Raw genomic sequence first — 14,982 nt, 5'->3', positions numbered from 1 at the left:
TAGGGAAAGAGCTTTCTTTCAAGCTTCTAACAAGGACTGGCTACTACAAGCTGCTGTTGGATGCTCTCATCTGGGTTCTCAGAAAGACTAGGCCTTGAACAAAACTGTAAAATTTATAAAGGATGTGACTGTGTTGTTTTAAACTGAGATATTGAAAAAATTACAAAATTGAGATTATATTTAGGCCTTGACTGGGCAATCTAATCCATACAGGCAAACCCTGCACTCAGGGAATTGATATGAAGAGCCAGATCAGGGAAGTCAATGAGGCTCCACACAGGAGCCGCCATCTGCAGATTGCAAGACTGTGGCTTAATACAATATTCAGCACTGGTGGGGAAAAATTCTGTCAGCAAAACATTTTAAGATGGGTAAAATGCCAAAAGCCTAAAAATTAGGGATGATTAACTTGTAGGAGGGAGGAGCAGGAACTGAGGTCATACTATGCTCAGTGCAGAAAAAATACCTTTAATCTCCCTGGTGAAGCGTGTGAGTTGAAAGGTATTAATTTAATGCATGTACAACTATAATTATAGTACCTCCACAAATGAACTTGTAAAGTACAAATTATTAAGGGAATATTTTTTGTTATTAAAAATTTTACAGACAAAGCCTCTGAGTCATACTGTCATAACTGTATACATAAATTACCACTTAACACTGGTGTCCAGTGAGAAAAATAACATTTGCAAAGGTCTTTAACATGAAATGAGGTGAGAATTTTTTTCAAAGATAGCCTCAGAGGCTGGTAGGAGTGGGAGGGGCTTGGGCCTATATAAACCAGACCCAGCTCATTCTATGGGAAAGAGAGGATAAGGTAGCATTCTAGCAGGCTGAAGTAGTGCTTGGGGGAGGGAAAAGAAATTACTCCAGAAAGGGGCAGGAGAAGAGACAAACACCTGCTGTGGAAAAGGTGCTGAGTTTGAGAAGAGTTGGGCACAGGCTGGGGCCTGCCTCCGCAGAAAACTGTGCTCTTGTTGTAAAGGTAAGAGGACAATGAGACTAAAGACTTCAGTTGTAAGTAATGATAAACTATATACTGCTCTGTCCCTTTTATAATTATTAGTATGTTAATGATAGTCTACCAAACTGCCTGGAGCTGGTGAAGATGCACTGGTTTATGTACTCTTCACCCACACTGTGGGCTAGCTGATTTAAAGGAGAAGTGCTAAGGTCTAGATTGCTTTACAAAATGGTGTGAAGTCTTCTATTAAAATCTCAAGAGGCTATTATCCTATTCAGTAAGGCTGGGGCATTAAGGCAATTCTTTCTATATGCAGCTGAACCACAGTCAGAAGGTGGTAGGGTCCCAATCAGCTTGCTTGCCGCTTCTGTAGGAAGTTTAAAAAATTAGTTACAGATTTGGCACCTTAGGGTAGTACCAGCAGCATAATTACCCTGTTTTTACTTACAAGTAAAAACATTCAAGGAAAATAAGAAAGTATCTAGTCAAAATTATTTTTAAGTAAATTTTAAAGGCTAGAATTTACTGAAACACTAGTAATTATTTACAACTACAACATAATTAATTACAAATATTCTTCTGTAACTTTTGTATTAATAATAACCACATACTTTACTGGTTTTTAAGAAGAGTCTTATTTCATGGCAATCACAGATTTTTATAGTACATGTGAGACTATCCCATCTTTAGTTTAAACTTCCATGGTATCTAACTTTTCATTTGAGTCTTCACAAGATCAGCACTCTTCTTCACGTGCCCCTATGAAATGACAAAGAGGAAGGCATTTTATCTTGTAAATGAACAGTTAGACATTTTGGAGTGATGGTTGAGGGCTGTACCTTGTTCATTAGCACAATTACTGACCTAGCCATAATTAAATGCACACTGCATTGGAAGTAATATGCTGTAAATAGCAATGTACCAGGGCACCTAAACAGCAATTTAAATGCATCCATTTTGGTGGTATAAGCATTTAAATGCATTTGTCATATTAGAAACAATTTCTTGCCTTACTCAGCATCTCTATATTTTATGTACTTATTTACTCTTATCAATACCACTGGTGCAATTTCTTATTCTAATGATAACATCAAAGTCACTTTACCAGGAATCTTATTTTCCATAATTGCTTCTCTGCATTAGAACTTTTCAGAAATGTATGGCAACCTGACATTATTTTGTGGGGTGATATTGGAAGTTGAGGAGAAATCTCCTAGTCTTCACCACCTCAAAAAAAATTACCTGAAAAAGATGGTATAATATTTTCATGTTGCTTGCAGGGGTAAATTTTCAAGTGTCTTTTAAATCAGGAATTGAGTCTTTTGAAAAATCAGAACTCTCCTGCGAAGAAACAAGATGATGCTATCCCAGTCAGTCCAGTGCAGGTAGTATGTAGGATTTTCCTGAACAAAGTTCATAATATTTACAGTAAGTACTGACATCAGAAAAAATCTCCTAATAGCAATGATTTAATATTCCATATCTCCTGTATCAGGTTCTGCTGCTTTTAATTCTCTGAACTGTCAGAATTTTGAAGGACTAGGATGAATGTGTTGTGAGGAGGAGGCTTGCTTTATCTGTCATTTACTTAGTTTAAGATGCTAGTGGTGGTCTGTTTGTGTTCACTGGGCCAGGCTCATGCTGTTACCACTAATGTAAACGCTGGCATGGAATGTTGGCAATAGATAGAGATTGTAGTGGTGGAAAGTCCTCTGAACAGCAATGGTTGTAGGACCCAGATCAGCCCAAAGAGTGGGCAGCAGCAGGGAGGAAGGCTATGTTGATTCAATGTCTCTCCTCAGCACCCTCCTCTGGTGGGGCACCATTCCCAGAACTGCCCCTGATTGAAAACACCAAGAAAAGACAATAGTAGTATGAACACCCCCTGCCCACTGTATAGGTAAATCTCACCTGAGGCACAAAGAAACTAGTTGGCGCAGGGTAAAAATGTTGTGAGATTAGAATCGGACCCAAAATGTATGGAGATACTTTCTCTGTGAATCGGTCTGTAGAGCAAACCACCCTACAAAGAATTGTGGAAGTATATCTTGGAAAGTTTGAGCTCACTCCAATATCAGAGGTTCTAAACTTCCCTACAACCTCAGATTGATGTTCTGAGTTGTGCCTCCTAGAGGGGCAGCTTAGAAGATGCAGCCCAGATAGTGGGGAAGGCAAAGTTGCCTTTATGTCACTTTTGCTCCATCAGGATTCTGGGTTACTCCAGGGACCAAAATTGCCACCAACACAAATTAGAGCAAGCCCAGGGATGCTCTAGTTTATAGCAGCTTCCTGAAGGCTGTCAGATACAGCCCCAAGCAAATTAGAATCACAGTAAAATCAAATACTATGTAGACTATCCTTCTTCTACCCCCAGCATGCCCTCTGCACCAGGTTCTTGGGAGAGGGCTCAGTATCAGGTCTCTTACAGCAGACTGAAACACTGCCTGCACCTGTGGAATTCTTCCCTGGCCCTTTGTGTCACAATCTGTTGCTGAGTCTCTTTGAAGCTTGCACTCTAGAGTTAAGGCCTAGAAGGAATGACCTGAAAGAGACCTGAGATCAAGATAGAAATGATGCAGCCACTTCAAAATCATTTGAATGTGAGAAATCCATTGGGCTGTGAGGTCCAGGGGGAAAGAACCAAGCAGAGTCTCTCCAGCAAGGAGACCAGATGCAGAACTCCTTTAGCCAGACACTGAAAATGGCACTCATTCATTTCAAATACATAGCGGGTTGGGGCTAGATAGGCACCCCCGGCCAGCTCTGTTGTAGGAAACATGGAGCCCTACAAGTTTACCATACCTTTGCCAACATTGAAAAACCTTTTGAAGAGGCAAATATCTAAAGCCTCAATCCTGTAAGTTACTCCATGCCAGTGTTTCTCAAACTGGGGCAGCCACTTGTGTAAGGAAAGCCTCTGGCGGGTCAGAGCAGTTTGTTTACCTGCCGCGTCAGCAGGTCCAGCCGATCGTGGCTCCCACTGGCCATGGTTCACCGCTCCAGGCCAATGGGAGCTGTTGGAAGTGGCGTGGGCTGAGAGATGTACTGGCTGCCACTTCGGGTAGCTCCCATTGGGCTGGAGCAGTGAACCGTGGCCGGTGGGAGCTGCGATCAGCCGGACCTGAGGATGGGGCAGGTAAACAAACCAGCCTGGCCCACCAGAGGCTTTGCCTACACAAGTGGAGGCCCCAGTTTGAGAAACACTGCGCTATATAAATGCTGGTGGTATTCTCGTGTGCCATTAATGGACATATAGACTACTATATACTAGGAAGTATGTTTATTTTCAGTGTATGATTCTTAAGTTCATGGTATCCCTTGAAGACTCCCAATATTCTGTTCAAAACTAAGATTGTGAAAAGTATGTCTTTTTCACAAAGATAATTAATTTCTGCAAGAAATGCATACACTGCTTTTCATATACAAGCTGGTAACACACTTAAAGGACAGCAGTACTTTTTGTAAAGATCTTTAAAGCAAGACCACATGAAGGTATAGGAATTGGTTAGGCACTTTCATTAGCCAGAGGTAGTTCAATGGCTTTTGTAAGTGGAGCAGTTATTTCATGATCCTTAGCTAGCAAGATGAACAGTACTGTTGATTTAAATGAAATATTTTATCATCTTTGAGTGTAGAAATACTCCATGGAACATGACAGTATATTTTTGCTGGTTTTTGAAAGCTGGTGTTCTAAAGGCATCTATCTTTAAGGCTAGTACCTAGCAAGGCTTTCTCTACTAATTAACAAAACCTGTATAGGCCTGACCAGCTCCTGTGGTTTAGCAGCTCAGGTGCTATAGGGCTTCTAAAAAGTGTAGAGTCTTTGCTTTACCTTTTAACCTATTTTATAATAGTTTAAAACTATATAATTTGAGACATAAAAGGAGTTCCCTGCCCTTGCTAGAAGATTTTTAACTTTATTCTAAGTGAAGTAGTAGCACCACTTCCTTTATGTAAGCACTGGGAAAAGAGGGGACTGGAAAGCAAGAGGAGAAGAGGCGGGACCTGTAAGAACTAGCACCCAGCATACAGACATCCAGGTAAGTATAATTTACATTCCTTTATTTCTTGAATAGTGCCCAAAAAAGTGGCTAAACTCTGATTGTATGGTTCCAGCAATGCATTAGAGCATGTATTGCAACAAAATACACTATTTTACTATACCAGCTTTAACTCTATTTGCAAGAATCCTCTGTATTTCATTTAGCTCACTGGCTGTGTTCTTTTCTTAGGGTCCAATCATGCGAACACTCACTAGTTAACATATGAGTGAGAATTATACTTGGTTGTGATTGCAGGTTTAGGACCTCTCTCTGTGTATTTGAGAGATTTTGTTTTCTGAATCATGATCAGATGTTTTTGTTCTTAATTGCTCGAAAGGTCACTTATTGAACATGTATTTTATTTGTAAGGAACACATAAGGAGTCCTCTTTTTCTTTTCTATTTTATGTATCTTTCTATAGTTCAATTTTCCTCTTTTACAAAGGTGGTTCATAGTAAACTAAATTATTGTACAGAGTAAAAATCATGCTAGAATGCTTGCGAGGGCATGTGTATGTTTGTTTTTATCAACACTTCTGAGATTCTTTTGGAGACTTAAGAGAAATAACAGTCCAGTAGTGTATTCATTTTATGTACATCAACAAACTATTAGCTCTGTCATAACAATCATGAAAGACTTAGGACACTCTTGCTGGAAGCAGGAACAGGATCATTCTTTGTTCCTCCATGACTGGTACTGGAACAATTTGTACAGTGGGGGTGCTGAACCATTGAACCAAACTGTAAACCTTGTATATGAGGGAAACCATTTGAAGCCAGGGGGTGCAGGAGCACCCCCAACATCCCTTGATCCAGCATCTATGCTCCATGAATAGCAAAAACTCAGTATGATCGTTGTCTGTTATCTGTGTTTCACTGCCAGAAAATCCCTTTACTTTCTGTTTGCCTGTTGACCATATGGAAGCAAGTGTCTTATGGGTTTTATGAAGTGTTTACCATGAGAACTTTTGCCTCTATCATGTTGGGAAAGAAACTTTCTGTTCCTTCTACTGCTGTAAATGAAAGTGTCTGTTTGCATTAGCTATGCTTTGAAAGCTTGTACTCTGCAAAAGTTCACCACCCAAAGATAGATAATTTTTAACAACAATCTTGAAATAACTCTTTCTGAAGTCTACTCTTACTGGCATATTAAACCCTGTTTGGTTTATGGTTTTGTTTTGTTTTTCTGTGTCCTGTAAACTTCCTCCTGCCCTTGCTATTTAACCTCGACTAGTCACAAGATATCTGCCTGTGGTCACAAGGAAGGCCCTATTGCGTAACAGCAAAGTACTTGAAGTTTTGAGGGATGGTGATATGAACAAACACTTTCCAAAATAGATGTTGGAAAGGAACTTTGTCTCAAATGTAAAGCATGCACTTTTTCATGCAGCAGATTTTGGGTTTTATTCAGCACCTTCCATACTCAAGGTATTCCAAATTGTTTCAACAGAGCAATGAGTTAGGATTGATTAGCCACATTTATACTGTCATATTTTACACATGAAAGTGTATGTACATAGATTAAACCTATGTTTACTGAGGAGATAAATATTTGCCATACTAACAGTTGTTCCTTACTCTTGTCAAAAGTGTTACCAGATCTCTCTCACACTTGGCCAATAGAGTTTGGTTCACTATCTAATCTAAAAAGACTGGGGAAACTAACAAGTCAGTGCATTTTCCCTGCCTTCCTTCCCCCCCTACTTAATATTTTACTGCAGTGCCAGCACAAGGTATGAGCCTAAGTTCTGATAGACAAATTGAACTCGAGTCCTTCTGAGGCTTCCTGCTCTGGCCCTTAATTGTTTTAGTCTAGAGATAACAGTGCTCCATTATGAGCAATACTTAATGGGACCCAGTCCTGCAACTGGATCCCTGTTGGTGGATATCTACATCTGTATGGTGACCCATGAAAGTCAGTGGAAACCCATTTGTTAAAAGAAGAGCTAAATCTTCTTCGCCCACCACCACCAAACAAAGCTCCTTCTTGAGTGTTGGGAGAAGTTTAAGCCTGACTTCTCACTTTGTATGGATAGCTGTAATAGACAAAAGATCCTGTTACCAAAGTATTCCCTAGTCAATGAAATATTGAGGGACTGGGGAGGAAGCTTGGAAAGATGGAGCTTTCAGAAAACTACCATACAGAGTCTTTGGATTAATGGAGGGCAGGAAAATTAATCCAGACCTCCAAACAATGCAGTTAAACCAATCTAACCCCCAGCATAGACAGCACTAGGTAATGGGAGAATTCTCCCATCAGCCTAACTACTGCCTCTTAGGGAGGTGGAATACCTACATTGACAGGAAAACCTCTCCCATCAGTGCAGGTAGTGTCTTCACTGACGTGCTACAGCAATGGAAGAGCAGCAGTGCTGCTGCAGCATTTTAAGTGTAGACAAGCCCTTAGATAGCTCTGTTAATGCTGGTTTTGGACTTAACTTTAAAAATGTTTTTTTAAATGTTTGTAGACATGCAAATGTATTGGAATTTCTACTGTTGCCATTAATTAGCAGTACTTAAACACAAAGTGGCCAGGCTGTGAGCTGGTATAAACCAGCATGGCTCTATTGACTTCAAGCCCCAGAGGAGGATCTGACCAAAGGCATGATGCACTGCTTTTTATTTTCTTTTTTTAATTAAATTACCCTCAATATTTAGTGCAGTAAGTGGGTTTTCTCTGGCAGATTACTCATCTAACATCAGACCTGAGCCAGTCTTTTTTATTTTTATTTTTAAATTGCATCTCAAACCTGTAAGCCTTAATTTTGACAACTCAGCAGCTGTGAAACTTCCCAGTTTTCTGCGCTGACACAGAGTCCCAGAGTCTGCAGTAGAAGTGGTCTTTCAATTTCACATTGACTCTCTTGATGTTTGTCATTTTAGAGCTTTAAGAAGTTTGCAGTGCCTGGATTCATTAGATAAGGGAAATGGGTAATCTAAATCTTAGCAAACCTTGGCTGCCACAGAGATTCACTACTGCAAATTTCTTTCAAGATTAAAATGGAAAGAAACCCCATAGGTCTCTGTCAGCACTGACTTCTGATGGCCACTGTTATAACAACTGCTGAAGCTGGTGTCTCGATTAAAAAGTCTATTTTAAGTTTCTGTATCTTTAAAAAGTGTTGTGTTTTTTTTTTTAATATATATGCTGAGTGCTGTGGAAATGCAGGAGGAAATGTGGATTTAAAGTTCAGTTTGCCAGTCACATGAGAAGAGATTTCATTTTAAAAGGAGCTTTTCTGGATGAAAAGGCCAAAATCTGCTCTTGTTAAAAGCAATGTAGTCTGGAATAAATCCCTTGCATTCTGTGTGTCACTCTAAATTTATACTGGTGTAATTTAGATCAGAATTTCTCACATAATGATTAAGAGCACAAAAAAAGTCTTGGGACTGACACCAGCTGCACTGCATGTGGCAGCTCTAGGCATCATGGTCTGTAAGTAGGTTGTTAGTTTCTTCACCATAATCTTATAAATAGACATGTATGTGGACTTTTAATTCTTTCTTCAAATTGAAGTGAAGGAGCACAAGCTTGTGGCTCTGTCAGTGGGCTTCAGCAGGTTCTGTGTTGTATATCTGATAAGGTTTTTTAAGTGATCTTTTGTCTATATATTTTATTTTTTAAAAAAAAACTTAAGTACTGAAGCTGGGATTAAGGAAGAGAAGTTTCTTGAATTTGAAGCCCAGGGTTGGTTGGTTGGTGGGTTTTTTTCATAAAACTTGGTTGATATTTGAAGTCAATTGCTTCAAATCAAAGTATGAACATCCTATCAACTGTAGACAATAGGCCAAATTCTAACTGCCCCTTAAACAACTTCCTTAAAGTCAATAGGATTGTATAGGGTGGGTAGTCAGTGCAGAGAATAGAGTGGTACTTTATATCGAGGTAGCAAAATATGCATCCCTTGCTCATTTTGCAAGGAAATCTATAGGGGATGCCTAAGAAGGATCTCTGTGCCTGAATTTCTCAACCTGTGAGAGCAATGGTGGGACAGCTAGCATAGATGTGGCCACCAGCATTTCAAGACTAATGTCATCTTAAACTGGCTCAGAGCAGGTTTACACAAAATGATTTAGATGCTGGCAGCTACCAACACCTTGTCTGAACAGATGCTCCAATAATGAATAGTGATAGCAACTCTTGGTGAGCTAATTTTTGGCCAAAAATTAGCTCACTTTAGACAAGGCCAAAGAGGAAGTCCCCTGAAAAGGTCACAGACAAAAGAAAGCAGTGTCTTATTCACATGGGGAATAGAGGCAGGAGGAGTAATATTGTAATGGTGATGCAAGGAAATTTAGGACAAACTGCTTTGGGACTTCTTTCCTGTGGAGGAAAAGGAGAGAGTGTTCAGGAAGCCTGAAAGTTTCTTCCCTCTCTGCCCAGAGGGAGGTCAAATCACAAGGAATAGAGAGAATGTTCAGGGCTGATGGAGGAGGACTCTGAAGCAGTGTAACAGCTGGCAATGACTTCAGAGCTGCCATGCCATTAGCATTCCTACAATGTAGAATTGCAGCAAGGTTGGTTTCCGAATGGAGAAAATATGAGAAATTTTAGTGCAGCTACTCTAGCTTTTTGTTGTGTTATCTAATGCTTAACGAGGGGAGAAGAGATAAATAGCAAGGTTTACATGGAGAAGAGAGCCTTTCAACAATGCTTTTGCAATGGGTATTTCAGGGAACAAAACTGTTGCATGTTGCCATCATCTGATGTAGGGATGTCATGGAATTGCAGGCAAGAGGCATCAAATCAGGACAGACTCTTGGAATGTTGGTTGGGTTTTGGAGGGTAGGTTTGTCTTTTAGGACACTGGTGAGCAAAATGTAGATGAAGGATCACTGAACTTTTATCCCTAAACTGAATACTGCCAGTTCACTGGAAAGAAAAAGCAAACTTTTCACTCTGGTAGTAAACCTCTGTCTTTGCCAGTAATAACTGAAGGGAATGAAGAACAGGTGATAGGAAGGAATGCAGTGGGAAAAAAGGAAACGCCATATTTAGTACATACAGTATCGGTGATTAAACTTGAGTCTCTTGCCAGTTCTGTTTTTGCCACTTCTGTTTTGGGATCTGAGTAAAACTGTGACAAAGGCAAAAGATTTTGAACATAAACACTAATTTAAAGCTCAGAAATCCTAAGGCAGTCTAAAAGATTGGATGTAACTATCAAGGTCAGGTGGTCCTCTTGTAACATACTGGCTCTGTGTTTTGTGTGGGTGACAGTGGTGGTTCCGCTCTAAGGGCTTGCCCTGTGGAGAGAATAAGTAGCCTACTTTTTCTTTTTCTTTAGTTCAAATAGTAATGACCTGAAGGATGATGGCGGCTTTTTTGGTTTCTTTTAGCCAAAGCCTCACTGCAATCTTACCTGGAAACAGACTTCGGTCTTCTGATTATGAATTCATCACACTTCCTCTTCTGTGTTTGTATGATCCGGTAACTAGTTAATGGACAATAACTATCAGTTATGTGATGCTCAAGGTGGCCTAGTACAATGAATCTGTTTGAGGTGAACATTGCAAATTGCATTGGCTGTGCTGTAACAAGTGACAAAACTACTTATGTTATTCATGCAACACAATAGTGTGGTAGTCCTAAAGCAATTGGGGTATACATGGATTCACTGTTATATTAGATCTTAAACCCTAAGAAGAAATTCTATTTTATAGTGCTAAAGGATGCTGTGTAAATCATCTCACATGAGCAAAATCAGTTATAATAGCTTACCATCTAAGAGCCTAATCCTGCAATTCATTATACTTCTGTGCCTACACAGAGCCCAGCTAACATGCAGGTCCTAATCCTTCAAGTCACTCATAGTCCAATGAGTGGGGATGACAAACTATATGGAGGGAATAGGGAAAGAGAGAGAGGATGAGGGTTACAACAATACTATTACATGGTTATTCAGTTCAGACTGAAAGGTATGAGGGCCAAGTCAGACTACACAGGACCCTGAGCAGCAGCTAGTAAGTATATTTTTGCTGCTACTTCAAAGAACACAAGAAACCGATATCTCCTGTGTAGCAGTGGTGGGCTGATAGAAATAGTACAAGGGGGGGAAGAAACATTTAAAACATCTGATAAGGTGGGACTCTCACTGGCTGTGCTTGCAGGATCCATTGAATGCCAGAAATAAAGTACATAAGTTGGCAACTTAAAATTATATCCAATACTGCAAAGTTATTTCTGTGACTCTAGTTGTTGGAGAGGGCAATCTGACACTACAGCAGAACTAATAACACTGGTCTGCAATTTTTGAGAAGTTGTCTGCTTCAGAGATAAAATGTGCTATTTATTATGTATTTTGATGTGCTGAATTCAAATATGACAATTAAAACTGGCTACTGTTTCTAAGATATTTAAGTTTTTACATTTTATGTATATGTATATTGTGTAGATAGTAGAGCTTTAATCATAAATTGTAAACCTAGGTCTTTTCATGTGTTTATGGTTGCTTTACATGATAATATTTCAGCTGTCCTGTTTATGTAACACTTTAAAAATCAGCAAAAGGGTTCTATAAATACAATTTATTATGAAACAAAAGGCAAAAAAACTATTATGTACATAGTTTAGTCCTATTCAGGGTCTACTCGGTGCTTCTTGGCTTGTCTCTCTTGTATTCATTAAATGGAGCATCTCTTATCACTGTCCAGCAATAGTCTGCAAGCATTGATGGGCTCCATTTGCCCTGATAGCCTGCCAGGAGATTCCACTGCTGTAGTCTGGAGCCCAACAGCTCTGCCTTACTCTTGGGTAGTTCCAAATCCCTGACAAGGTCTTTCAGTTAACCTTGTGTTAGGAGGTGTGCTTCAGAGGAGGAGGATGGGAGAAAATGTGGGTCCTGTGACATTGATGGTTCAGGACCAGAAGTTTCATCCTCTTCCTCTTCCTCGTCTGACTCAAGTGAGAATGATTCTGGTGCATCAGGAACCGGCAGCCCTTCTCAGTAGGGTACTGGGCGTATAGCTGATGGAATGTTTGGATAATGCACAGTCCACTTTTTCTTCTTTGACACACCTTTCCCAACTGGAGGCACCATGCAGAAGTAACAATTGCTGGTATGATCTGTTGGCTCTCTCCAAATCATTGGCACTGCAAAAGACACATAGATTTCTTTTTCCTGTTCAACTACTGGTGAAGATTTGTTGCACAAGTGTTGCAGCATATGTGTGGGTCCCACCTCTTGTCCTGATCTCCAATTTTGCAGCCAAAAGAAAGGTGATAGGCTTTCTTAACCATAGTGGTTATACTGCGCTTTTGTGATGCAAAAGTCACTTCACCACAAACATAGCAGAAGTTATCTGCACTGCTCACACAAGTACAAGGCATCTCTGCTCACTTTGGCTAAACAGAAATGTGTCCCTTTGCAAAATCAAACACTGACAAATAAGAGAGCACAACACTGTATGATTTCTAGAGCTGATATAGGGCAATTTGTTCAGCAGAGTGATGTAAGCTTCGTTATGATTGCATCATCCATGACTTCTAGGAATAACATGATGCAATTCATATCATGAATGATGCAATACCAGCTTCAGATTGCATCATTCATTGTCTTGCCTAAAAAGCAAGTACTGTCCAAACCCAGTCAAAGATTTATTCATAGATCCAGTCAAAGATGTATTTTAGTCATTTCTGGTTTAAATTGAGATCCCTTCCCTTTATAACTCACTTATCCTCCGCCATTCCCAAGTCAAGGGTCGTATATACTGACCGAGTAGCATATCATGAAAACTAGAGCCAATTAACAATTTTAAGCATCATTTTCGTTCTCAGTGACCCAGAATTAATAGAGTTGGACTACATTTATTTCAGAAGCATTTTGGCTGTAGAGCAGTGTAACATGAACAATTAATGCTCTGTTTATGGGCTGTGCTTGTATTTCTCTGTAAGATTTTGGACTTTATTCATACAAGGTGAAAACTTGAGTTCAAATAACAGATGTGTGTGTTTTCTACTTGTGTGACCTTGAGCTGCTATAATCCCCTATTTTTACTAATGTAAGGGCCCAATCCTGCACAGATTTATGCATGACACTAACTTTCAGGGTTGCTGGAACAATTTTGTATAGTAAGGGTGCTGAGAGCCATTGACCCAAACTGTAAAGCCTGTATATAATGTAAACCACTTCAGGCCAGGGGGTGTAGCAGCTCCCCTAGTTCCAGCACCTGTGCAACTTTACTCAAGTGCTTAGTCCCACAGAACTACTATGCGATTATTCACATGTACGAGGTACCTTGCGTGTTTGTGTTCACAGAATCAGGACTGTCATTACCCAAACTAATTGACAGTAGTGATTGTAGAATCTGACTGGCTCTTTCAGTATCCCACAGTTTGTCAATGGCAACATCAAGGTAAAACTTCCCTTGTTCTCCAAGATGCTCAAGGAAGTTTGTTCAGCTTGAGGTGGTCTGGTTTAGAGCATTTAAATGAACAGAAATGTCAGTTTACTTTCCTAAATACTTGCTTTGGTTTGTGCCTTCTCCTTAATCTCTACTACATTTTATTGAGCTCCTTGGCTGCTGTATAGTACCACAGTAAAAGCAGCACTGATAACTCAAATGCTGCTGCCAGCTTTCTCTGTGTATTTTTGCCAATATCTAGCCTTAAGCTATTGAACTCAAGGACTAAACCATGCCAGAACAAAGCACCTGGACATTTGTCAGCTGTGGCTTATTACCACTAACTTTGAGTGAGTAAACTGACATTGGTATACAAGAGGGTAAGGGGGTGGGGGAGGCAATGTAACTTATTTAGGATTGTCTCTGCATAAGGAAACTAATGTTTACAAAGTTGTGGGTTTTTTGTTTTTTTTTTTAACCCAAATACTGTCAAATATTTTGAAGCCTAGATTTAGCCATGGAATCTGTTTTTCAATATCTCATGTATTAGGTTTGAAGTGTTTTAAAGACAGACAAAATAAAAATCGCAGATCTTCTTCTCCAACCTCTTTCCACGAGTTACATACATGAAACGAGGGGGAGTTAACAAGGTTTGATATATCCCCCTCCACTTGCTCCTCTCGTTGCATCATATTTCTACACACAAGTTTGTATTTTATTTTTTTTAATTGAGGCAAGGAATGATTTTAGGGTTAAGGCACAGCCTCAAGTGGTACGACGCAGTTAGCAAAAAATGAACAAACTATACTATTTAAAACTACAAAAGAAACCCAGGTAAAGAACAGGACATCTTGCAGGGCAGATGTTAATGCTCTTTTTGGATCATACTATAACAATAGGGGGGGATTCTTTGAAGTAATTCTATCACAATCACAAAGAAATCTACTCTAGATGGAAGATAACAAAGAAAACTTAACAATATGGGGAATAACTTCAATGCTTTTAACAAGTATGCAGAAAATCTATAACCTCTCTTGCAACTTTGCATAGCTTTCCCTTATTTCCTCTTTGAGGTCCGTTTTAAATTGGTGTCCCTTATTTCTGAAGCACATGGAATTCAGAAGCCTACAGTGTTGAAATACAGGAGTTATTCTGTGAAATGGAACGAGACTGTCATCTGCTTTAGGAAATGAGGGCAGCTGATTTGATTTAGGCCCTCCAGGTTCAAAACACAAGAGGTGTACAAGCTCCAAGCCTAATGCCCGTGCTCCCCCATCCGGGGGATCATTCAGGACGGTGAGGCAAAGGAGAAAATAGAATGTATCCTATAGATAGGTGAGTGTGCATATCAACAGAGGAAGTTGGGGAAAAAACATGAAAGTTTCCTGTTAAACACTAAGAGATGGAAATCTGAAGTGCTCCAGCAAAGGCCATGATGGGAGAGGGGGGAGGCATCCTGATTCCCTGCTTAGGTTGTCACCTTTGGAGCTTGTATTTAACATAAAATAGCTCATTTTCTCCACAACTGGAGCATGAGCAGTGAAATGCTAGTGCAATCCGCAGTCTGTGCATGACCATCATTGGAGTCTCTATGAGCCAGGATCTCTGTGGTTGTAGGCTGAGCAGCATTTTG

Source organism: Gopherus flavomarginatus, chromosome 10 (genome assembly GCF_025201925.1).
Source record: "Gopherus flavomarginatus isolate rGopFla2 chromosome 10, rGopFla2.mat.asm, whole genome shotgun sequence".
Lineage (NCBI taxonomy): Eukaryota > Metazoa > Chordata > Testudines > Testudinidae > Gopherus > Gopherus flavomarginatus.
This window is presented reverse-complemented; position numbering follows the sequence as displayed.